At 38.9% G+C, this 24,666-nt stretch overlaps 1 long non-coding RNA gene across 1 annotated transcript; it reads left to right on the top strand.

Annotated features, from left to right (window-relative positions):
* Nucleotides 1-5,481: 5,481 nt before the first annotated feature.
* On the top strand, nt 5,482-7,759 carry LOC125291106. Its single transcript, XR_007192925.1, has 3 exons — nt 5,482-5,917; nt 6,033-6,123; nt 7,129-7,759. It is a non-coding gene; the product is annotated as an uncharacterized LOC125291106 (long non-coding RNA).
* The last annotated feature ends 16,907 nt before the right edge of the window (nt 7,760-24,666 follow it).

Here is a 24,666-nt window from a genome sequence, read left to right as displayed (position 1 = left end):
CGACTAAAGTGACAAGTGTGACCTTTTGCACTGAGAACATCTTGGACTCTTTTGGCACATCTCTAGACATTTTCTTCCAGCTATATATTCTGCTGTATGCCTTTAAGTTAATTTTTACAGTGGAAGGGCCCATTTGATTGTTCCCCCTTGTGATTATTTGTTAACTTAACTAACAAAGCCAGTGTCATAATGTATAGGCAGTGGCTCTGTTTATGTGAAGAACTACTGTACATGAGATATCAGAGTAATACTGCTCTCTACTGGCGAACATGAAATATTACAGATCTACCACCACTTCCTTCCAATGGTTCTAACAGAGGTAAGTTTATAAAACATGTTCTGCATTAAACTTCTAAAATGAGCATCTACAGCTTCAACAGCAAGTTTTTTTTATTTATTTTTTTAATGCTGATTGTATCCATGCTTATCAGAATCTTTTGAATATGAAAGATAGATTTAGCATATTTCTTGTTGTTTTGTTGTTTCTAATATATACACATTATATACATTGTATGATATGTTTACAAAATAAAGACATGGAGACAGGAGATCTTTTCTTTTAATTTTCATGTTCTCTAAAACAAATAAAATCACCTGAGAAATAGTGAGTGCTATTTTTAAAGGTTAAAGTAAAATATGCTTCCTTGTTAAATTCTGTACAGGATTGAAGGCAATCTTATCAAAATGGACATTATAGGGAATGTGATGTACTATATAGCGGTGCCTGATATGACTGCCACATGGAGATGCCATATACTATTCAGAGAAAATAAATCACGCTTCTCCACCACTCTCCATCCCATCCTGCAACAACAGTTCTTACTGTACATGCCCTGGTTTCTGAGTGACTGTTGAAACTCACATTTTGCTTACATGTGGGTCATTCAAATTCGGGGTACATTCCAAGTGTAGAGAGAATGTAATGTAATGAGTTTTTATCATTGAACTTTTTTATAGTCATAGAACACACTTCAAAGTTAACGGCAATATTTGCTGAGCTTAAACCTGTAAGACTTCAAGTATTTATTTGAAAAAATTAAGTATTAACAGAAAAATCTGTGAACTCTGTTAGAGACAAACTGTAAATTATTTAGCAAATGTGATTTTTCAATTATGCCTTCTCTAAAAGAACTTTTGTCTCTACAGTCACTGAAGCAACTTTACATTTGATAACATTGCTACTTTTTGTCCTGAAATAAAAAAAAAACAACACATTCCACTGGCAAGAGGTGCATATTTTCAAAAAAAAAAAAAGCTACCTTGTAAAGAGCTTTTACATATAATTAAAAAAAAAAAATCCTGTGGTAAAAATTTTAGTTGTTACACATCTTCCGATATACATTTGAAACAAAAAAATCATAATCATAATTTTAAGAGTGACACTCTCACTAAATGCTATTGAATACAGAGTTGACAGCACATCATTAATCTATGCAGCACTGTTATCATTAATCTATGCAGAATTAACACAGAATTAACAGATTTTTTCATCATTTTGTGGCTTAGCTCCACATCCTAACCTCAACAGTTACTGCATGTATAAAACCAGAAATTCATGGATTTTAATCATATTATTGTTTTTTAAAAAGTTTTTGAGTTTCACTCCAATAACGAAATAACAGAGTTGACAAATAATTAATCTACTGTTGGTTTATCCTCAACATTTTTGCCTTTCCAAAGTTTCCTGTCAGAGGAATTGACATCTCTCTGTGTAGGTGTCATGCTTCATATTCAAAGTCTGTGTGGGATTTTAAAGGAGAATTCCGGTGTGATTTTGATCAAGTGTGTTGAAACATGATACTGAGTGTGAACGTATGTCTAGCTCATCTCGGCTTGTCCCCTGCACTCAGAAATCTGGCGCTAGTTAGCCGATGCTACCAACAGTTTTTCGATGGGGGTGCCTCAGGCATCGGCCTAGCCATGCAAATAAATCACTGTTTTACACCATTTACGAGGCTCAAAGTAGCTCCATACTTCATTGGTAGACTTCCGAGGGCCTTGACATTTAAAATGAGGCATTGAGAACTTTGAAAAAGCACTGGTAGTTTATTTACAAGACGATTTATACAGACAGTACCTTCACGAAGTTTACCATTCGCCGCCATCTTGAATTTAGTCCCGATAAGTCGAGCGACAAGTACGAATCAACAGGTATGATAAGGGATCAGATTCCAAAACTAATCCATGGAATTATTTACGTAAACACATTCACACTCGGTATCATGTTTCAACACACTTTAGGTCAATATCACACCGGAATTCTCCTTTAAGCGGTTTTATAACAGAGTTGAAAATAACTTTGAGATGGACGAAAATTATATTTTTTTTACTTAAATCTCGCACAGAAAAAACAGACATTGTAACTAATGTTATAAGAGTTAGTAAATTAATCTCCAAAAAATAGATCGTTAGACTTGACAACATCAGTTGAATGCATGAATCTGTAGTCAGAGACAGTCAATAATATGGGATGTAGAAGTCATTTAGTTAATATTTTGTGGATAAATTGGGTCTAAAATAAATATAAAGCATTGTTATTGGTGAAAGGTTGTTTTATTAGCATAATTGTTTTCAAAATTGATTCCATAAAGATTATTTTTTTTAATAATAACTATCTTTATCATGGAGACGCGAAATGTACCCCGAATTATAGAATGACCCATGTACATTTCACAAAATGTTCTCTAGCCAAACTCATCCTCATTTTCTCTACAAGGTCCCAGACCTGTGTTCACTACATATTTGTGGCATGGCTCTATACCTCAAATGAGTGGTGCCTACTTGAGATCAACATACCACAAAAATTCTGCAATCTTGGGTGCAAAGGTTGGCAAGTTAGTCGCGTAGATCTTTACAAACACTTGCCACATTAAAAATGTCAATTTCTTGCAAAATAGCATTTAGTGTCACATCATGTCAATCATTACCAGTAAATGTCAGATGGGCAAAGAAACAGCCATTCAGGTATCTGTGATCAATGTGTTTTGTTTTCTGTTCTGTGTTTAACATCTTGTGCAGAGGACGTAAAAGTCCGGCTTTGGAAAGTAAAATTCCTGCCACATATTTACTCCAACCATTCACTAAACCATCTGATTCTAATTGGCACAACTCATGTCTGTCGAGTTCTATTAGGTGGCATATGTAAATGTGGCCTCAATATTGCTGGGGACACCTACTGTCTATGGGAAACACTAGCCAGCAATTAGAGACACCTGTCTGATTTCCAATCAGAGACACCTTTTTCTCCATTAGCCTCCAGTGATTGCTGCCCCCACCAAGATGGCGGCACTAATGCATTATCTAGTTTTGTAATATATATGTCCTCAGCCAGGTAGATGAGCTAATTAGTGAAAACACCCATGCTAAGTGCACAGGTAGAACCAACACATGGTAGGACTTTTACTTTGAGAAGCCGAATTTTGACACCTCTGATCTTGTGTTTTTTAACTTTCTATTATTTGTTGAGACAAGCCACAAACCATTCATGATGAGGCAATAGATACGTATGGATGAATAAGGCATCTGACTTAGGATTGTATATTCATTCATTCATTCAACCTTTATTTATTCTCTGAGGTTCATTGAGGGTAGTCCTCATTTTCAGTGAAGCCGAGATTACAGTAACAATGACATTACAAGAGATTTAGTATAATAATTGTGGTAAATAAAACAAATTAAAAAATAAATAATAAGATAACCTACGTAACATTAAAGGAGGAATGGAAAAATAAAAATACAGAAAATAATAATAAAATAATAACAATAATAAATAATAAAATATTTACATAAAACAGGTACAATTTGACATAGGAAGGTTTGTGATAACAGCTCTGAATTGATTACAGTAAAGTAGAGAGTTATTTTTTGTTACATTGAAGATTATTCCAGTAGTTAAGGAAAGTTAGGCTTTTCTTTCACCAATCTGCAAAAACAATTCTTACCAATAGCTTTTTTACTATGTGTTCCTATAGGTGTCTAACACCTCCCAATTTATCCATTAGTTGATGTACTGGCAAGAGTTACCATGACAGTTTCAACAAGCAGAAATACATTTGACTCCTTGTTTTTTTTTTTACAGCAGCATCTGAGAATGTCACAGTGTCCATTTATTTTGACAAAACTCCACACCTGGGTCCCTTCTGTAGTCATTACACCAATGATTATGTTTCCTCTCTGTCAAAGATGACCAACCTACTTTACCATAGAGGACACAATGATGAGTTTGTTTTTCCTTCCACCACTTTAATTACATCTAAATACTAATCAGAGGGTCATTGTATACATGGCATTTCTTTTACAAAATTAAAGAAAATCTGCATGTACTAATAACATTTTCAGGCAAGAATATGTTTAAAAACCATGGTTAGTGTGTGTTTGCTATTGAAGCTCTTCAGTTTTCTGAAGCGTGAGAACGAGACAAAAGCAGCAGTCATTGGAGTTCAATAGCCTACAAACTGCCAAAGTAATGAAATATTGAATAATTTGAACACTTCAACAAATGAAATAATATGACCATCTAAATTTTATATATACAGTACAGTTAAGAACAAAATTATTCATACCCCTGGCAAATATTGATGTAATGTTAATTTTCTCTTGACCAATATGTTTGTTCTGAAAAGGTTGTAAGACAATGTGGTAGAAACATGGAATCAAAAAATAATTGTTTTTATCTTTTTTTAAATTTTTATGAAAAATGACATGTCCAAAATTATTCATACCCTTTTTAAATAATCAATGGAAACATCTTTATTTGCCATCAAAGCTCTCAAAATGGTTCTTATAATACCTACCAAGCCTCTTCATGTCTCTACAATGATTGTAGACCGCACCTTTTTAACATCATTAAACCACACAATGTTTCAAAACATACAGCCAAACAAGGCAATAAATGGTTAACTGAGAACAATATCAACATTTTAGAGTGGCAGAGCCAGAGTCCAGACCTCAATCCGTCAAAAAAGTGAGCACAAGTCCAGAGTGATGGCAAATAATCTTTCCTGACTGAAAACCCGGATTGCTGTTAAAAAGGTGTGGTCTAGAATCATTGTGGAGACATGGAGAGGCTTGTTAGATATTATAAGATATTATAAGAATTTGGAGAGTTGTGAATGCAAATAAAGATTTTTCTGATTATTTAAAAAGGGTATGAATAATTTTGGACTTGCCATTTATCATAAAAATGTTTAAAAAATGAAAATGCTTCTTTTTTTTTAATTCCATGTTTCTCCGACATTGTCTTACAAACTTTTGCCATGTGACAGTGTCATTTTCAGTCAGAATAAACATATTGATTAAGAGAAAATCAGCATTAAATCAATATCTGCCAGGGGTATGAATACCTGTGTTCTTAACTGTATTTAATTTGTATATATTTTGAGAAAATGATTAATGAATGGTACCACATTTCCTGCCTCTTTGTATAATAAAGCTGAATAGGGCTGATGTAATTATTATAGAGAAATTCACAGGGTGGCATAATCAGATGTTTTACATGGGTCAATGCCCTGCCAGACAACCTCATATCAGATGCTAATTTCCTATAAACGGTCTTTTATTGATACATCATGTCAATCATTAATAGTCAGTGTCAGGGCAAAGAAACAACAGGCACCACTTACTTGGCCAACAGACACCAGTGTGCTTTCCTGTGTTTAATTTATCTATCTGAGCTCTGCGTTCAACTTACATGTTTGTTGTTTTCATTTATTGTAGAAACCACACATGTGTGTGGTAATATTGAAATAGGAGGGATCATTAGTGTCTATAAAAGCTGTTGCCTGACTGCAGACAGAAACTTCTCCAGATTCATCTGAGAATATCAACACTGCAAGAGAAAACATGAGGCCTGTCATTGTGCTGTGCATTGCTTTAATGATGGTTGCACTATGTCATGCTAAATGTTATAAATTCTATGGTAACATCATACTAAATGTTTCCATTTCACTAATGTTGTTAACCTGTTTAGGTAGTCATTTAGTTATGAGTCATAGTCACTAGTGCTGTAATTTATAGATAGTGCTTGTTTTCAGATATCCATGCAGCTTGTAACGGAAGATGTAAGGAACGTTGTCGTCGACATGAGTATGTAGATCTCACATCAGACTGTGGTCATGGAAGCCAGTGAGTAAACATTTTTGGTAACACTTTACTTGACGGGTGAGTTCATAACACATTCATAGCAGCTGTCATAAACTGCACATAAAGCATTCATGACTGTTTCATGAGACATGACTCAACATTCATACCAAACCTTTCATGAATGTGGAAGACAGAACGACGAGAACTTGTCAAAATAAAAGTCCAAAGTCGCAAAGCAGCATTGCCGTTTTTGGTCCAAACCTCTTACCTGATCACATCACATTTGAGTCAATGGGCTACTCCAGTGCCAAAAAGACAGAACATGGTCAAGCAAATAAGTTTTGTTTCATAAAATGTATTTGTTGTATGATGTAACCTTTGCAGATAATTTCTTATCTTTTGCTACTGGGAATGTCCAACCATTCCAGCATACACAAATACGGGTCAGCTGAATGTACAGCTAGTTTACCTCCCAGTGTTAAACTCAGTGATTACGAATACATCACAAATTGTATAGTAAAGTGACATTCGATGTAGACTTCATAAGATATTCATAAAATATTTACAAAGGCTGGAGAGATTAAATGAATGGTATCCAGGTTACACAAATACGATGTTGGACTTTTATTTTGACAAGTTGTCGTCATTCTTTAACACTTTAACACTGGGAGGTAAACTAGCTGTACATTCAGCTGACCCGTATTTGTGTATGCTGGAATGGTTGGACATTCCCAGCAGCAAAAGATAAGAAATTATCTGCAAAGGTTACATCATACAACAAATACATTTTATGAAACAAAACTTATTTGCTTTGACTTTTATTTTGACAAGTTCTCGTCTTCCACATTCATGAAAGGTTTGGTATGAATGTTGAGTCATGTCTCATGAAACAGTCATGAATGCTTTATGTGCAGTTTATGACAGCTGCTATGAATGTGTTATGGACTCACCCGTCAAGTAACGTGTTACCACATTTTTGATATACCTCCAACATCATACTTTTATGTGATAAATTTGACATTTATGTATGAAATGTTGTTTCCTTAGATGCTGCATTGATGCTGCTTCTGTCCGTGGTCCTCTATAGAAGCCCAAAGAATAGGTTTATTCACCATTACCTGTTAATAAACTGTCAAATAAGCAATGCACCTCATATGTTTTTGCATTTGATAAGTTTTAAGTAATTTTTATTTTATTGGTTTATTTGATAGGGACCGCATGCATATTTATGAACATTGTGTAAAAAACACCATGCATATATGCCCAGTTAGTAAAAATAACTACTTTTCATCTGCAGTCCCTATGCAGGTGACAGGACAAACAAAAGCAGTAGTCCAGCAGTCATACAGCACTCATACACTATAAATTAAACACATAATGGTGACATACATTGACAAAACAAACAAACAAAACAAACAGAAATACATGATGACAAAGACATTATTCATCCACCTCTATACTGCATTCAGTTTAACAGTTAGTGTATGGGTGATGACATGTGTGGTAGTTAAAAGTAAGTGCATCTCTGGTTCTCTAGGAGCCACTGTTTTAAGTGAGTTTTAAAAGTGTTGAATGTAGGACACTCTTATTGGGGCTATTCCAGGGTTTACCTCACATTACTGACAATACGTTTTGTCTATAGACCCTTTCAACAATAAAAACAAAAACAATGCTTGAACGTTCTATTTGGTTCCCAATCTACTTCCTCTGCATTAAGATAACATATGGAATGTTAAAAAGGAAGTCTTGGGGCCAACTATGATGCTGATAATGGAACTCTCTTGAAAGGGTCTATAAGTGTACAAGTACAAGTACAAGGATAGTACAAGGAAGTTTATTGTCACATGCATATAGTTACTGGAAGTAAGAAATGCAGTGAAATTATGTCTGGTGTCAGCCTATTTGTGCAAAGTTGGGGGGGTAAAAAGTGCAGTAGAAGAGGGGTTTAGTAGATTAAGTGGCAAGGGCTGCATAAAAAGGGGGGGGGAGGATTGGGATTGGGTGGGGGGCACCAACAAGGAGCACCCAAGAGCAACAGGGGCAAGGAAAAACTCCCTTACCAAGGAAGAAACCTTGGGCAGATCCACGGCTCAAGGGGCTAACCCAACTGCCAGGGGTCTTGGTGTGTGTGTTGGGGGATGACAGGGGAGATGGGATAGTGTGCTGTGTATGTGGGGAGAGGGCAGTGTGCAATATGTGTGTTGGAGAAGCTTCCTCATGAGACAATGTGCTGTGTATTGGGGGGGGGACTTACTATTGCAAGCAGAGTACTGTATGTAATTTATGTGAGTGATGACAGTGAAGATGTGTGTGTGGGCGGGAGGGGAGTGGAGCAGTGACTGTGTGTGTGTGTGTGTAGTGTGTGTGGGTAGGTGGGGGCAGTGTGCTGTAAGTATGTAGAGGATGTGTGTTGGAGAAGATCCTGAAGACAATGTGCTGTGTATGTGGGGGCAGTGTGCAGCAAGTATGTAGAGGAGGCTTACTGTAGCCAGCAGTGTGCTGTATGTATGTGAAGTGATGACAGTGATGATGTAAGTGTGTGTGTTGGGGATGGGGGGCAGAAAGGCTAGGCAATCAAGGACATGGGTAGATGGAGGAGAAATCAAAAATAATAAATAAAAAGTGTGCAAAAGTTGGAGAAAGTCAGATATGTGTGTGTGTGTGTGTGTGTGTGTGTGTGTGTGTTTTGACGTGTGATGAAATAAGAAAATAAATAAAAGGTCTGTAGCATAGGGAGAGGGATGTAAAAGTGCTAAAACTCTTGTAGGTGTGTGTGGGTGTGTGTGTGTGTGGGGGTCATGAGTGCTGAGGAGTGAATGAGTGCAAAGTCAGTATAGTGTGAGTTCAGAGTTGGGAAATGTTTGAGAGTGCTGAGGAGTGAATGTGTGCAAAGTCAGTATAGTGTGACTTCAGAGTTCGGATGGCCTGGGGATAAAAACTTCTCCTTAGTCTCTCAGTTCTGGCTTTGTGACTACATAGGCGTCTTCTTGATTTCAGCGGTAGGAATAATCCATTGTTAGGATGAGAAGAGTCCTTCAGAATCTTTTGGGCTCTTAGGAGTACTCTTCTGGAATAGATATCTTGTAGAGCAGGGAGTTGAGTTCTTATAGTACGTTCAGCTGAGCGCACTACTCTCTGCAGAGTACTACAATCTCTAACTGTGGAGTTCCCATACCAGGTGATGATGCTACCAGTTAGAACACTCTCAACCGCTGAAGTGTAGAAGGCCTTCATGATGGATGTAGAAACTTTGAATTTCCTTAGCTGACGAAGGAAGTAGAGTCGTTGTCTGGACTTCTTCAGAACATATTGAGTGTTAACAGTCCATGTTAAGTCTTCAGTAATGTGGACACCAAGGTATTTAAAACTTGTGACTCTCTCTACAGGTTGCCCGCTGATCATTAGTGGGGTGTAACTGTAGTTCTGCTGCTGCCTTCTGTAATCCACTACCATTTCCTTGGTTTTATTGATATTCAGTGTCAAGCTGTTAGATTGACACCACTGTGCCACCTCATCAACCTGATCCAAGTAGAACTGTTCATTGTTGTTACTAATCAGGCCCAAGATCACTGTGTCATCTGCAAACTTGATGATGGAGGTATGACTACTGTTGGCTTTGCAGTCATGTGTGTAGATGTTGTACAGCAGTGGACTCAAAACACAGCCTTGGGGAGCACCAGTGCTGATGGTTAATGAGTCAGATGTCAGACCCCCACTCTAACCACTTGTGAACGGTTTGTGAGGAAGTCAAATATCCAGTGACACAGGGTGGTGTTCAGTCCTAAGGCCTTCATCTTTGTGACCAAGGTGAGAGGTACTATCGTGTTGAATGCTGAACTAAAGTCAGCATCCTCACATAATTCCCATTCCCCTCCTCCAGGTGAGTTAAGGTGGTGTGCATGAGGTTTGAGATGGCATCCTCTGTAGACCTGTTGGCTCTGTAAGCAAATTGGAGGGGGTCAAGGAGGCAGGGAGGGATGAGCAGATAATGTTTTTCACAAGCTTCTCAAAAACACTTCATCACTGTAGGCGTCAGGGCTACTGGGCGGTAGTCATTCAGACATGATGGACTTTTGTTTTTCGGTACTGGAACAATAACAGACTGCTTGAGGCAAGTAGGAACTGTCTCTTGAGCCAATGATGTGTTAAAGATATAAGTGAACACAGGAGCTAACTGAGCAGCGGGATTTCAAAAAAACCCTGTTAGAAATTCCATCCGGTCCAGTAGCTTTTCTACAATTTACCCTCCTAAAGGCATTGCTCACATCGACCTCAGAGACACAGAAAGGTGCATCCTCATTTGCTTCACATGCTGCAGCTAGTCCAATATAGTCTGTGTTTTTCATGTCAAAGCGAGCATAAAAAGCATTAAGTTCATCAGGGAGGGCTTTACTCACATTCATCATAGGAGGGGACTTTCTTTCAAAGCCAGTGATGGTTCGAGTCCTTTTCCACACTTTCGTGCTGGATCACCCTCCAAGAAATCAGCTTCAACTCTATCTCTATATAGCGCCCGCTTAGCATCTTTAATAGCTCTCAATGTAAACTATAAGATGCTGCTTTGTAATCCGTCATATCCCCTGAAATAAGCCCAGCATTATAAGTCATGGTGCGTGTCTTTAATGCCGTTCTCACTTCTCTATCCACCCATGGCTTCTGGTTAGGGAAGCTTCGGATCTTTACAGTTGGGATGATGGAATCAGTTAGCAAATTGATGTAACTCAATGATACTTCCGTAAAACTCATTGATGTCAGCAGAGTTCGTCTTGAACATCTCCCAGTCAACGCGTTGCTAAGGGCGTCCTGTAGCCTGGCTTCCGATTGGTCAGTCCAGCTTTGACCTCCTTCGTCACTGGGGGGTCCGTCCGACTTCTCTGTTTGTACATAGGCAGTAGGAAAACAGCGGCATGATCTGATTTTCCGAAAGCTGGTAGAGACTTCGCTTTGTAACTGTTCTTGAACTGTGTGTAGCAGTGATCCAGTGTGTTGTCACCACGTGTAGGGAAGTGAATGTGTTGAATAAATTCAGGCATGGACCGGTTCAGATGTACTTGATTGAAATCACCGGCCACAATAAGCGCAGCTTCAGGGTGCGTGTGTTGTTGTCTATTTAACACTTCTTGCAATTCTGAAACCGCAGCATCTGTGTTGGCTTGTGGAGGAATGTAGACAGCGTTGAATATTACCGAAGTAAACTCATGGGGCAGGTAGGAGGGTCGACAGACGATCGCTAGATGTTCTAGATGAGGCGAGCAGGACTTTGAGAGAACGGTGACATTTCTAGGATCACACCACTTGCTGTTCGTCATGATGCAAACACCGCCACCTTTCGATTTTCCAGATTCCTCAGTCCTGTCAGTGGTGCGTCTGAATGGTATCACACAGTCCCCTTTTACAGAGGCCTGTGTACCTCCGCTTCCAAGTCTTTGGAAAAAAAGGGCAAGATTATATAGCAATTTTTATACCAAACAAATATACTTGAAATGTTTGAAATTGGCAAAGCTGAAAAAAGATATCGCAATGGTGAAATGACAGCCTTTTTATCAAAAGTTTTTATGACTTTTTTCATAAGATCATAGTATATAAGAACAACTCGGCTTTCTTTCTTTGGTGTCAAGAAATGGCGTAACTGCGAAGTGTGTTTGCTCAGGTACATTTCACCAACGTGAGCAGACAGTGGAATACGCTACGTTGAACTTGGCTTGATCCAAGGATTCTAAAGACAAGTAATAGAGTTGTTGAGTCACAGACTAGTCATAGACTATGATTTTGCAACAACTAGGGATCATGCAGGGTCACTATTTACAAGATTGCTACTAGATTCCTTTAAATTATTTCCATCGTGCACTACATATAAACAGGAACTCATATGATAGCCTACTCATGTCAAAGTCATTTTTTCGTGTTTCTGCAGCATTGTTTCATGTGTGACATCTCTAACAGATATAGAGTTGTTCTGTCACGTGGAATAGCCAACTAATAATTTATAAGAAATGAAATAGCAAATAATCATATACAGCTGTCGCCTACTTTGCCCATTCCTGTTTGGTGTTGGAGAGAGGTCACTATTGGTTTTTATATTGTTCACGTCACTATTTGCATGAGCCCGACTAAAAAACTTTGATATTGTCGTAACAGCAGAAAAAGAAGACTGACTCCGACTGACTCAAAACCGCTAAGATTGGCACCTTACACTTAACGATCTAGTTGACGGGAGCACGCCGCGATTCCAGTAGAACTCCCATGATTTCTGTCCGACTTTGGAAATTTAGTCGCCGACTGTGAAAACAGACCAAAATCGTACAATGTAAGGCCGCAATTAATTGATCATGGGAAACACATAGGAATGTTTATATTTATGACCCAGTATATCTGGACCACTTAATCCTCCAATTCCAATATGGTCGCTGTCCAAAAAAGCAGTTTTGACTGTGGTTACACCCCATTGTTTGCGCCAATTTATCTACAAGCACCAAATTTGGCCCGGATGCAGCTGAAGGCATACTGAAATGATTTAGCCAGGGCGCCAGAGCTAGTGATCTCTGAGACCAAGATAGCAGCCAAATCCGCCACCTGAAAAGGGATTTGGCTGCATATTTTGAACCAGATGAGATACAAATGTATAGTTGCTATATATTTCACCTTTTCTGGCTATGGGAAACAAAACAAATATTTATATTTATGATTGTGTATATGTGGATCCCCAAATCCAATTTAGCTACTGTCCAAAAAAACAGGTTTTTGACTACAACTTTTAAACCAAATGCGCTAAAGATGAAAACGTAATGTCTATTATTTTTTTTACCATGACAAACACACAGGAATGTTTACATGCCTATGTTTAGATCCTACATTTGCATTTACAAGAAAGCACCTGATGACCTGATGATTTCTACTTTCCAAATATTCTTACAAATTTTTAAATTGAGAATGTAGGGAAGGCATATATGAGGGAGAGTCAGAATTCCTGCATAGATTTGGGCAATTTTGAGCAAATATAGAGAATACTAGTTGACTGTATGGACTGTGGTGGAGCAGCTGTTTTGTCTTATTCCATGCTTGTGAGCAAGATGGACAACAACGGTGAAAGATAAAGATGACCAACAACAGTGTTTAGCCAACTACTTGTGTTTGTTCTTAATATGACTACAATTGCAAAATAGAAAAAATATCCTGCTTTATGTCCCACACAACAAGCTAGCAAGCTGTCATAACAAGATAACGTTAGCTAGCTGTCTGACTACTTTCTAGCTAGCTATCAGTAACAACGCTTTGGTTGATGAGTTCTGATTACCTCAAATGTTACATGGGTTAGCAGGCAACAGGCAAGTGTAAATTAGCATAATTCATACCTGTCAACACTCCCGTTTTTCCCGGGTTTCTCCCGTATTTCAAGGTCATCTCCCAGCACCCTCCCGTTTTGTTATTTCTCCCGGAAAACTCCCGTAATTTGCATGGCCATCAAACTTCATTTTAAAATCATTGATCCGTTTCAGGTTGCCAGACTGTATATGAAATACACCCTACACATACACAATCACTTAGTTTCAATTTCAATCGTTTTGTCATAGGCTAAAACCTGGCAACCCAAAACCCAAATAAGGTAGCGGGTGCCAACTGCGCAGCCTGAGTCTCGTCCGTAAGCAAGCGGGCTAGTTGAATGGCCTACTCCAGAACTAGCTGTTGTGAAATTGTTGGGAATTTAATTGATTAACACATCACATAAACTGTTCAGTGTTGTTGATACACTGAACTTGTTCCCTCGGAACCAAATCTGACAGCAAGCAGCTTTGGAGTTTTGGAAGTAGGCTGCAGGCAGGCAGCTGGTGGATACATAACTGGCATGCGTAAGGTAATGGTAAGGTAAAAGCAACGACCGAAATGCAGTGTTGAAACACGTGCAGGGCTTAAAATTCATTTTTCAAAATGGGGGGGAATTCCCCCCTTAGGTTATTCATGTAGGGGGGATTTACACAATTTGGGGGGGGGGGGGGGGGCGATTCTGATACCAAGTCAAAATTGCGATTTCAATACTTGATACTTTTTTTTTTAAAAAAGTGTTTGATTTTGGGGCCCCCACCACCCTGACGTCATCAGTAATATATACTGTAGTGGGATCATTCACAACAGTGGACATCCTAGATTCTGCTTGACTCTCTCCACACACACAAACACACACTGAAAATGATAGCTTATGTGATATGTTTCTTTCATATATTTTTGAATTCATATAGAGTGTATTTATTTAATAATGCATTTTTTAAAGTATAGCATTTTACTAGTAATTACTACTAGCTAAACATATTTAGTAATTTGAATGCCTCATATTGACGTTTAACCTATAACACTTAGGCATATCTTTAATGTGGTGTGTAGGTCCAATTGAGTGCACATTGGTGATGAGTAGGTGTAATTGAGTGCCTGTCACTTTAAGAAAATACCTGAGAGTAATTCTATGGAGTAATTAGCCCCCCTTCAACCTGACGGTTTTAGGCTGTAGTCGCTAGTGAATAAAAGTTGTGCATAGTGCGGTATGTGTATGCAAATCATTATGTTTTCTATGTCATTAGATACAATAAATGTTGACATGTCGAAGACAATCTTTCTGGGATCAAGTGTTGACGTGACCTGAGCTAGCAGGATAGTTACCAAGGAGCTCTTTCCAGATGTAAAAGTTTGCCATGGTAGCGTAGCCTATTTGCGTAAGCGCAAAGTGGTTCTCTCTCTCTCTCTCTCCGTGTGTGTGTGTGCGTCTGCATGAGGCTATGTTCAATTCAACTCGGTAGTTGATCAGTCCGGTCAATAGCACCGCATTCACGCCACTTAATGATTAGGCTATATTAACGTCATCAGACAGGCTGTAAAAGTGTATGCGGGAATTTCTCGCATTATGATGGCTAGAGTTGCGGGACTTGAACAAATTATGCGCAATACCCGCAGTGAAATTTAAGCCCTGACGTGTATGAAACGTATTAAATATGCAAACACAGATCCGGTATAAACACTGACCCCCCCCCCCCCGAAAAAAAAATCTCCCGTTTTTGGAAAGCTAAATGTTGACAGGAATGGCATAATTTGAATTGCACTAGTTTAATCAAATATATGAAGATTGCCTTTTATCATATTTATTTATTCTCACCATTTCAATTGATAGGAGACATCCACAAGCAGAATGTTTCTTATTAACTCCCTCCAACTACTTTCCTGCAAGACCTATAACCTATAAACGTTCCTGCAATGTAAGTCATATGTATTATTACAATGTAAGGTGTATTATTATATTACTGCAATGTAAGCCATATGTAACATCTTAATACAGTTTTCTAACTATCCATGCATTCTTATCAGTTCTGTTGATAGGAAACATCCTGAGTGGGCGAGATGTTCTTCTTGCTCATGCTCATCTGTCTACAACTACAACATGTCCAAAGACTGGAGCGTATGGTCGTCATCATGTACAGCAAGAGCTGTGGTTCCAATGGCGTAGATCTAGACATCACCTTTTCTCGAATGGTATCAAGTCTCTCGAGAACCTGCCTCCCACCCACGCTGCACTGATTCAGCACATCAAAAGAGCACTGCTGCAGGCAAGCTTTTACTGAAATCAGGCAAGCATTGTCCAGCAAGATATCCCAGAGTTCAATGCATGGGGATGGTATCGGGACCAAAGATTGTTAAGGCGGAGCAAGATATTTCATTAGGAGCCACTTCCGGGAACCCGGATTGCACGAGGGGGGGTCAAAATCCCCCTTTATGCAGAGCAGAGGCAGCGACTGCTCCATTGAAGTCTATGGGCATAGCTCAGAATTTCACCACATATGCTAAGGTCTTGGTTCTATAGAGTTAGGAATGTGAATTTCGGGCACATTTTCATGATCCTCAAACCCTTCTGAACATTTCAGGTACATTTTTAGCATTTTTATCGTAACTATCTGACACCTCCAGCACACATCCACATGTGTGGCCAATGGGTCACAGAAGTGTGACATTTTCGTAAAGACAACCTGGATTTTGGTACAAGTGATTATATCACTACCAGTTGTAAAACGCAGGAATTTTCCGAGACGGTCATCATCTAACTCTCTAAGATATCTTCTCAAGTGGTTTTCCACCTCTCGCTGTTTTGGGGTCATGACCTCTTGGAAGTCAAGTAGACCTTGAACTCGTCTTGGATTGGGTCTGAGTGCCTGATAGCGTGCCAGTAGGCCATCATGAGCAATGTTGACCTTACCATGCATCACCTCCTTCCAACAATCAATTACATACCTAGGTTTTTGTACTAGTTCTTTATGTGCAATCTCCTTCGGGATCTGTGGTAGGTGGTAGCATTTCCGTTTTGACTGTCTTTCGGCATTTGTAGTACTCAAGGACTTCCATGAGCTCGTTGGTATCAACTGATGAGAAATCCTCAAGCGCCTTTTTGAGAATGTACTGATCCTGAGAACTCACATACTGAAGGAAGCTTTCTAGGAGGTTGCTGCACACAGACCCATGAAAGAGGTCTTCCATCAGAGGAAGAGCTAATTTTATCGGTAAATACTGACACGTCTGAAAACCTGAAAGCAAAATTCTGGCAATGGCCTTCCAGGTTGCGCAGCTAAAGTCAGGCCTAATAAATGGAACTTTGACTGCTGTTCCGACAGTACAACGATCATAAAATTCTTGCCAAAAAGAACACTAAATATCTCTGACAACACCTTCACCGAAGCTCTACACTGTTATCTGGAAGTATTCTTCTCATAATTAATGGGCGTGTGAGCAAAGTGAACTCTTTAATCAACTCATTTAGGCAATTACCATGGTGTATGTTTATTATTTTGGCGAGACTGGCCTGTGATGTGGAGGCAGGTGGTTGTGATGGAGATGCATCATTGGATACTGGTGATGTGGAGAGCAGTTCCTCAGGTGGTGCATCCATGTCTTGCTGAAGTGAGGAGGAGGTGGCAGAACACAATGACGAAGAAACATCTAATGTTATGAGTGGCTGCAGTTGTGGCTGAAACCCAAAATCAAAAGGTTCGGTGTCATTATCAGTGTCCCTTTCAATGTCACTACCCGGACCAATGGTGACTTCATTGTCAGTTACCAGGGTACATTCCAATAGTATGCTAGTGATTGAGTCCTGGTGATCATCATCCTCATCTATTGTTATTACGCCGCATTTTGACTTCTCACCATCTGTGGCACTATCATCCTTTAACTCCTTGGGGGAAGTAGTAACATAAAATCGTGAATGTGCCATACACAGAGTGAACATAAATGAATCCAACGGTTACATCATCTTGTATAGGGTTTGTAGTCCCTTAATTCAAAATTGAACAGAGACTCATGTCCTTTAGATGATATTCCATCTGGGAAGAAGAGTCTCTTTCCTTTTTGAAGGACCTCATCCATTCCACAATCTTCAATAGGTACCATTCTTGCCATCCAATTTCAATTTTTCGATGACTTGCTTTCCACCTCTTTTTTGAAGAAGCTGCTGATGGATCAGCTGGTTCTGCATCTTGTTTTTTGTTTTCCTCAGCATTTCTCACCTTTTTTGTTTTCCTATTTTCATTTTCCTCAGCATTATTTCGATTATTAAGCTTGACCCTAAGCTTTTCAAAAAGACACATTTTGTGTTTCTGAAGTGTTGTCCCATTTCTGCAGAAATTCTTCAATGCCAGACGATCCCCAAACAAGGAAATGTATTTTGCCAGTTCTCCATCTTCCATTAAGGGAATGACATCTTTGTCAATTTGTGAAATTATCAAAATGAATGTAAGTTGTTATACTCTTATAATAACAACAATATATGATCAAAGCTCAGTGTATGTGACAGGTGTATGTATATGTTGTACTTGTTTGTGTGAGTGAGTGTGTGTGTGTGTGTGTCTAGCTGAAGAAAATAAATTCTGCAACTCAGTTTACCTCCACCCCCTGCTCTTATAACTGCTGGAAGGTATATGTAAGTGTGTTCTTCTGTGAGTGTGGCATATGTGTAAAAGTGTCTTCTTAAGTGCCAAACCACATTAGGTGTTTACATTAACATTCATGCCATTTTAACATTCATGTCACAGCCCAGTCCAGACAAGGACAGCTAGACATTTACACACACTTTACCTTGTCCTCCTCCAAGCGTTTTATTGCTTCCTCTTGCTTCCTAATTGTTTGCCACCTGCCCCTGATGGGTCTGGCTTAATTGTTTGCTCACTTCCCCTACTGAAGCTCGGTTCACACTGTGCCCTGTGTCAGATTGTCTGTCCATCTCCGAGTGTGCGTTGTTCAGTAAGTTCTCTGTTATTTCCCTTGTTGGATTCTGACCAGTTACTGCAAAGCTCCTCGTTTTGCCCTTTTGGAATTTTTGTCGAAGTTCTGTTTTTGACCTTTTGAACTGTCTTTACTGCTGTGGACATTTGCTTATGCAGCCTTTTGAGTTTTGTTTTTTTCTGCTGACTTTTATACGGACCAACACTAGCTAAACCTCTGAGCTTATTCCCTTTGTTGGATTTTTGTTTTCCACATGCGAAAAGAAATAAAAGCACTGAAAGGAACTGAAAGTAAATAATAAACCATAGCAGGGTTATTAGGCTATTTATCAGTCTTTTACGGGCGTCAGGTAGAGGCCTAAGACTTCAGTCGTGATTTCAACCAACCACGGTCTGTTCCTGCTATGTCTGTGGTGCATTACCAGAGAAAATGTATATACACCAAGCATGTCATAGGACAATCACAGGAACAGTAGGCTAATTGTCCATTTGGATTTTGAAATTAGCACTAAGGGAGACATAGCCTACTGTACGCAAGAAACTGAAAGGGGTAGCACCTCCTGCATAACCCCACCGAATCATTTAATCCAAGCCACAACTGGAAAGATATGCTGCTCATACACTGCTCAGTTAAGTCAACCGTATCAATTAAAAGTGGCATGATATTCTTTAGCGATGGGTAACTTAGGTAACGTGCGTCTGCACAGCCTAGCACCAGAGGTGGAAAAAGTACGAAAATATTGTACTCAAGTAAAAGTACCAATACCTTGATGAAATATTACTCAGTACAAGTTAAAATACCGATCTGAAAATGTACTCAAGTAAAAAGTAGTTAATTTAAAATGTACTTTAAGTAAAAGTTACTTAGTTTTTTTTTTTTTTAAGGGGGGTGTACCAGAACAACCAGTTTTACCAAAGACTTTCTAATGAGGAGATACAGCACTCAAAAAATCCTCCATAGTTATGCATGGGGTTAGTTTGTAACGCCAATATGGCAGTTGTCTACACATCATATGTCTACACATATCACAACCCTTCCGCGGCAAAACGTCGACATGTGAATACATTGAGCCAATCATGTGGTGTGTTGTAAAATACATTGAGCCAATCATGTGGTGTGCTGTGAAGACATCGTGCCAATCATCTGTTGTGATCTCGCTGCTGGAGCAAGATTGGTGTGGTGAAGCCTTACGCACACGCATTTCTGCACTCATCCTTGGGTCGCTTTGCAGTGGACAGTAATCCAGCACAACTGAAAATCCCCTCACAGGCAGGCCAATATTGAGTTGCAGAGTTTTTTTTTTATATTTAGAAACGAGCAGAAGGTTCAGCAGATTAAAGGGCATCGTACTGGGGGGGAAAGTGGGACGTATAGGGCCCCAATGGAGGAGAGGGCCCGTGAAAAGTGGAATACAGGGGGCACAACATTTTCACCAGGCATTAGTAATAACTCAGGTAATCCACACATAAAAAATCCAAACAACTCCATAAGTAGAGTCATGTAATGAAGTGGAATAACACAGGGGAAAAGTATTGAACACGCTAAGAAAAAGCACTAAGGCAAGGAAAGGGAAGGAACAAGCTGGAATCTGTATAGAGAGTAGTTATCCTTTCTATCTGTGCAAATTAATATAAGCTTGGTTAGTAGCCTACATATTGATGGGCTATATAAAAGTTTTTCATTACCAAGGTGTCACACAAGAAACATTTCATGATGGATAAAAGCAAAAAGCTCTCCCAAGACCTTTGCAACCTTATTGTTGCAAAACATATCAATGAAACTGGTTACAGATGCATTTCAAAACATCAGAATCTTCCAGTAAGCAGCATGGGAGCCATTATCTGCAAGTGGAAGAAACATCACTGCATCATCAACCAGCCATGCACAGGATCTCCTCGTAATATTTCTGACCAGGGAGTCAGAAGGATAGTCAATTCAAGAGCCAAGGACCACTTTCGGGAGAAAGCTCCAGAAAGACTTGAAGGCAGCCAATTCAATTAAATAGTTCTGGAATCTGTTTAGGGGCCAAAATCAGACCTGATACTGCGACCAATACGTTTTGTCATACAGGAAATGTCTTGAAGCTGTCTTTACAAACAAAGGCTTTTCCACAAAGTATTGAAGAAATTTCAGTAGGCACGTTCAATACTTTTTTCCTGTGTCATTCCACTTTAAAACACAAAACTCTTATGTTTGGATTTTTTATATGTGTGTTAATATAATGTGTGGTGAAAATTTTGAATAGACTCACTGGAAGTTTAGGCTAATTAAAAAAAAAAAAAAAAAAAAGCTTTCAATACTTATTTCCACCATATATTTATTTTACCTGAATATTTTAACTTCCAAATTAAATGTCAAAATGAATGTCAGACGAAATTTAAAGTTTGACTGACTGGATACAAATCATAGTGAAAACTGTGTAAGGTCACTCTCACTCTCCCTTGCTAAAGAGCTAATGGTTTAGTCTGCCTGCACGATTCATAAGGTAGTCTAGGCCTATCTTTTGTTTATTTAGTTGAGCATCGCTAGTAGTGGACCGCTAATTGTTTTTAGCTGCTGGTGCAATGTCTTTCTCCAAGAAAGCCAAGTCAGGTTACTAAAAACAAAGGCCAAAACAGGAAAAAGAGAGACATCAAAATGAGGGGAAACAACTGCTAATAAACTTCTTTCCAAAGAAAGGTGAGCACAAACGCCAAAACCACGAAATCCCATGGTGTTTGCTTAAATATCTCCGCAATCATTAGTGCTAAAACGAACTGAGACAACCGATTGGAATAGCGGAAAATACACTTTCATAGGTTAGGCTAATCTGATGCATTTTGTGATCCAGTCTCCATCACTTTCAGAAAGACTGCATGGCGCCAGCTTGATTCATGTCCTGTTGTAGGCTACATGCTGATCATTATCACAAGTGGTTTAGGGCTAATTTTTTCTCTCCCTTTCGTTTTAGCTTTCAAGTAGTCTTAACTTTTTTTTTTTACTCAAGTAACGGATGGGATTTTTGATGTAGCGAAGTACAATACTTCACTCAAAATGTAATCAAGTAAAATTTAAAATACCGATTTTATAAACTACTTAAAAAAATACAAAATACACAGAAAAACTACTCAATACAATAACGTGAGTAAATGTATTTCATTACTTTCCACCTCTGGCGTTACTTCCCATCCTCCAAAGATCCACGGCAAACCAATGAGTGGGTCCGCAACCCATTTGTCAATAGTCTTAACTTGTCAGTTCAGGAGGAAGAGCAGTTGATCGAAATTGCAAATGACTGTGGTCTTAATAGTGTGTTTGAGCAAACCTCTCTGGCGGGTTTTTGGATCAAAACCAAAGCAGAATATCCAGAGATAGCCGTAAAAGCGCTGAAAACGTTACCATTTCCCACCACGTACCTATGCGAGGCCGGGTTTTCGGCAATGACTGCAACTGAGACCAAATTGCGACTGGACATTTCAAACAAACTGAGGGTTTCACTGTCTTCCATCACCCCCAGATGGAACATTCTTGTTGCAGGGAAACAAGCACAGGGCTCCCACTGATTATTTGTAATGCACGTTCAGTTCCCGTGTTTTGTTCCCATATTTTGTTAAGCATGTTCACACTTGATAGATGTAGCTTCAAGTTGTTCAATTTTCATAGTTCATATTGTTCAATTTTCGTTCAGTTCACGTTTTTCAAATTTGTAAGAGTTTGTTACCTTCACTGTTCATACATAACTGGAGCTCGTTCTTTTCAAGTAATGCATGCACAACATATGGAACATGGAACCCCCAACACCCCCCTCCGGTCTGTGAAAACGCACCCTCAATGACAGCTACAGCCAGGCAGTATGGTTTGGGTTGATGATGTTAGGAAGTGGCCTCCGGTCACAGATGAAGGTACAAGCGATCTTACAGATTATTTATGAAAATAGCTTAGAGTAGAGAATGAGGAAATAAAGACATAATTGGGACTAGGTTGATATTATATCTACTTAACTACTGTAGCTAGCTAACGAGGAAACTACAAATATCTGTCCATTTGGCATGTTTTCCCACTCGACATTATAAAAGAAGTAGTGAGACAGTCGTAAATCGTGGGCTGTTATCCCAGTGGACACAACCAATCCAATTTGGTATGTAAACAAACCTCTGTGATAACGCACCCTCAATGACAGCTAGCTCTACAGCCAGGCAGTATGGCTTGTTGGGTTGATGATGTTAGACAGTAGCCTCTGGTCACAGTTGAAGGTACAAGCGATCTTGCAGATTATTTATGAAAATAGCTGAGTAGAGAATGAGGAAATAAAGACATAATTGGGACTGATATTATATCTACTTCACTACTGTAGCTCTAACGTCAGCAATAACTATGCTAGCAAGGCTAGCTAACGAGGAAACTATAAAAGTATGTCCATTTGGCAACAATAAATAAATGAATGGATATCAAACAAACAAATTTATGTTTTTCATTTGTGACCATTGTTTATCTAATTTTCACATTTCAAAAGGAAAGGGTAAGGTACAGCTAACTGCTATCTGTGCAAACCGTATGGTAACATTAGGCTACCAGACAGGGGCAGTCGACCCGGGGTATTTTGTGTATCTTAAAAAGATACTTTTTTTTCTTATTGCTGCTATTGGAACAATTGAAAACGGAACATGTTTTCCCACTCGACATTATAAAAGAAGTAGTGAGACAGTCGTAAATCGCGGGCTGTTATCCCAGTGGACACAACGAATCTAATAGGAGGCACTGGCGCAATGCTACCCAGCAACAGCTCAGTAATGGCGCCCGCTTACCTCGGTAGTTTTGCCGGATTCATGTATACACCATCAAATAGAACACTGTAAATGCTAGGTTAAACACTTAACTTTTCAGGTAATCCAGGGGTCTCAAACTCAAATGAGCTGGGGGCCACTTCTGCCAATGTCATCTCGTTGGAGGGCCACGTCAGTGTTAAAGAATAATACAAAAAAAAACAGCTATTTCCTAAAATGCAATGTTTTTTTTTTTTTTCTTCAAATACTGTATTTTCAAACACAAAAACAGAAAGTGCAAGACTTTTTATCTATTTTTAGACACCTGTGCTAGCAACCTTAGCTTATAAATAAAATAATGATTAAATAAATATTAATACAAATTATAAAAACAAACAAAAAAGCATAAAAACAGGTAGGCCTATGTGTGTGTTTCACACCAAATAAAAATATTTTCCTCTCGACTGTTTTAAACCTGGCAAACTAGGCGTCAGGGTTAAGAAAGCAATTGGATTTTTATATCAAAATTTCAAAAGGCCATGGCTTGAAAGTGGTCAGAGATAAAGTCCTACTGTAAATGTAAAAATCTTTGAGTATAAACAAAAGTTGTACATTTACCCATCTAATTTGCCACTGGATGGCAAGCAAATTATGCACCTTTCAGTAAATACTGGATGAACATATTTGAGCAGATTTACTTTCTTTTTTGTAACAAATTAACAGGAAAACACCTAAGATGTATACCAATGATAGTAAACTATTACTAGCCTAGAACCACAAGGCCTACAATAAAGTATCCTGGTCAAATCAGTTCCTATATTGCGGATGACTTTGTAGTTCTTCAGAGCCCTATTTCTACAACCCCTGCTGTCTGTACCACGTCCATTACGGACACTATCATCACGATTACCACTGCAACCTCCAAGCTATGTTGGGCAGAGGGTCGAAATAAGCATGGTATGCTTAGTGGACACCGTGGTATACGCGAAAAGACGCACCTCCATTCACATCGTGATCATCACTGTCAATAGACGATCGGATATTCTCCTTCAGAATCTATAATAGGTGAATAACATAGCCTACCCAAGACTTCATCACACGTGAACGTTTTTCAACAGTTGGTGTAGGCCTGCTATGTCTGCTTCCATTTGTGCAAAACTATTGCATCGCTTCCGCGTCATTACAAATGCACGTCTTGGTGTTTCTCGCATGTAATACAAGTATTTGCTGAAAACGTGCAGCGATTTTGGTTTGAATCAAGCTCTGGATGTCTAGCAAATAATGGAGGAGAGTACAAATGAAATTTGTCACCGTACTTGGATCTATCGTCTTTTTTAATCAGTATCGTTGTTTGTCGCAATTAAAAATACCCTCAAGGGCCAGATTACATTATTATTTTGACATAGGCGGGCCGGGAGTTTGAGATCCCTGGGCTAATCATTAGCCATAATGCTGCTAACATTAGCCATAACGCTGCAACACAGGTATGACATATGTTATGTTTTAGTGACCTTGTTGTTTCTATGAACATGAATTGTTGTTTATAGGCAACATCATCTTAGTCGAGGCATACAAAAGCCCTATATATCCTCAT

Source organism: Alosa alosa, chromosome 2, assembly GCF_017589495.1.
Source record: "Alosa alosa isolate M-15738 ecotype Scorff River chromosome 2, AALO_Geno_1.1, whole genome shotgun sequence".
Classification (NCBI taxonomy): Eukaryota; Metazoa; Chordata; class Actinopteri; order Clupeiformes; family Clupeidae; genus Alosa; species Alosa alosa.
This window is presented reverse-complemented; position numbering and strand designations above follow the sequence as displayed.